Source organism: Catharus ustulatus, chromosome 2 (genome assembly GCF_009819885.2).
Source record: "Catharus ustulatus isolate bCatUst1 chromosome 2, bCatUst1.pri.v2, whole genome shotgun sequence".
Lineage (NCBI taxonomy): Eukaryota > Metazoa > Chordata > Aves > Passeriformes > Turdidae > Catharus > Catharus ustulatus.
In genome coordinates this window covers 11,038,290-11,040,578 of record NC_046222.1, presented here as the reverse complement: position 1 = coordinate 11,040,578, position 2,289 = coordinate 11,038,290, and positions in this window count along the sequence as shown.

The window sequence follows — 2,289 nt, the reverse complement described above, 5'->3', positions numbered from 1 at the left end:
AAATTTAACTGAGTCCAGGTGACTAATTCAAATGAGCAGACTCTGCCTAAGTTGCCAACCATGTCCCTTAATGGGATTTTCTTTAGATCCCCTAGGATCTAGGGCAGAAAGTCCATGTTGTGACCTCTTTAAAGGAAGCACTGAGAAGATGATAAGCAGTCAGTGGGAACTGAGCTGTGTGGCTCCAGTGCTCAGCAGGTGGAAGATCTGACACTGGCATGACTCCAAGGGGAAGTTGCCATGGGTGAAACATAGCTCCAGACAAGGGAATTGTACTATCTCTTTCCAAAGAGAAAGGGAGCAAGAGTCAGAAGCAAAGATGAATAAGAGAGACCTTCAAAGACTCTTCAGAGTAGGACAGCAAAATGAAGGAGGACTTAAGAAACAGCTTTGGTGGAGACAGCAGGAGAGAAGCCAGATGTTTGGGAAAGACCACTGGGAAGACAATCAGAAAACTGCTCCTTTTACCAAGTTCCTCAGACAGAGAAGTCATAAAAGGAGTATGCAGGAATAAAGAGGAGTAGGTAGGAATTTCCTCTGAACTTCTACTGACTTCTGAGTATTAGCAGAAGATCTGACTCCTTAGACTCCAGGAATGTTGGCAGCTGCTGGAGAGGAAGAGCTAGAACAGGGAATGCAAGTGAGGTATACACACAGTGTTCTTTGCTCTTGTTAGGGAGGAATGGAAGACTCTTGAGCTTGTACCTAAGTGACTGCAAAGTGTGTGAGGAGAGATGGGATCTCTGTGCTAGAGATGGAGGACTAATTCATTCAGGTTCAGCTGGAAGTTTGGAAATTACCCAGATAGCTAGAAGGAAATTGAAATTATGCTACAGAAGGGGCAACAGCCTGCAATAATACCTTTGTCCTAAAGCCTGAGTTCCATAAATCATCCTCCCTCAGGAGCAGCCTTGGAGAGCAGTGGTTGTTGGGACCTGGCTCTAAGGTATGACTCTTTCCATACTACGTTTTTTCCCTCCTATTTCTGTGGTGCTGATTACCTGTGTCTTTAGCCAGCTGCACTGTGCTTTTCTGGGCTCAAATGTGTGGTCAGACAGTATGAACTGAAGTCAGAGCCCTGCCCATTCCTTCTTGCTGATATTCTCAGGAGATACAGCAAGTCCAAGAGCAATTGTACATTTAGGTAGGTAATTCTGACTCCAGACAAGTGTTCTCTAACTCCTACAACCACAACTGATAATTTTTTTACCAAAAAATATGGAATAGGTCCCAATTATCTACATCACTTTTTGGGAAGCACTAACGTACAGCTTTATTCAAATTTTATGTGTGACTCTGAAGCAAAGTTTGTTCCAGTTCTGGCTTGTCATTCTGTTTTGATTGGTAAAGATGTGATACAGAAATTTCTCTGTATTTTGGATTGCTACCTTTCTCAACCTAATAATTGGGTAATAAAGCCTCAGCTAAGCATGAAATCAAAGTACAGATTAACAGATTCATCAAGGATAATCTGAATCCAGGAAAGCTTCACGGAGTAGGAGTTTGTGGTTGATACCTAAACATGCTTCAAGCTACAGAAGGAGTTAAGTAATAGCCTGTGTCATGCTGGGATTGACTTACAGAGGGACTTTCCTGTCTGACTCAAACCCTGGGCAGAGATCAGCATCCAGAGCCACCCAGTACCGTGCTAACCTAACCCTGTCCTTGGCTCAGGAAATCTCTGAGTATTCTGTACAAAATGGACAAGTGAGACTGACAACAATCTGTCTAAAAATAAGCGAAGGTCACTGGTGATGTCACCGTCACCGAGAGCATCGAGGTTACAATCCCTGCTCCAAAGACAGGATTTGAACAGGGCTTCCCACATTGCAGAGAGGTATTCCAGTCAAATAAACCAAGGCAAAGAGAAACAAGGACGAATTCCTACTCTCCCTGGCAGAACAGGGAGGGTGGAACATTCTTGAAAAGAAGCAGGGCAGGATGCCTATGTCCATGCATGTTTTCAGGAATATTTCCTGCTTCAGTGTGCCTAAGAGCCTACTGCCAACATCTGAAAGGTTCAGGTTTTAGGATGAGTCTTATTTTAGTTTCCTCTTAAATCTGAGCTGACAGCTGTTAGCTGGAAGTCCTCAGTTATCCAGACTTTTGTGACCAATGTTGGCCTGTTAATGCATATGGTGTAGCTTCATAGATGTAGTCTGAGCTCAACAAGTCCCTGCCTTTCCCTGGCTCTACCTTATTACTGACCCCTCAGTTTAGCTGGGAGTGATGCTGAGTTTCCCCAGGACCAAGTGAGATGCCCTCTATTCTGTCCTGGGTCAGAAGGGT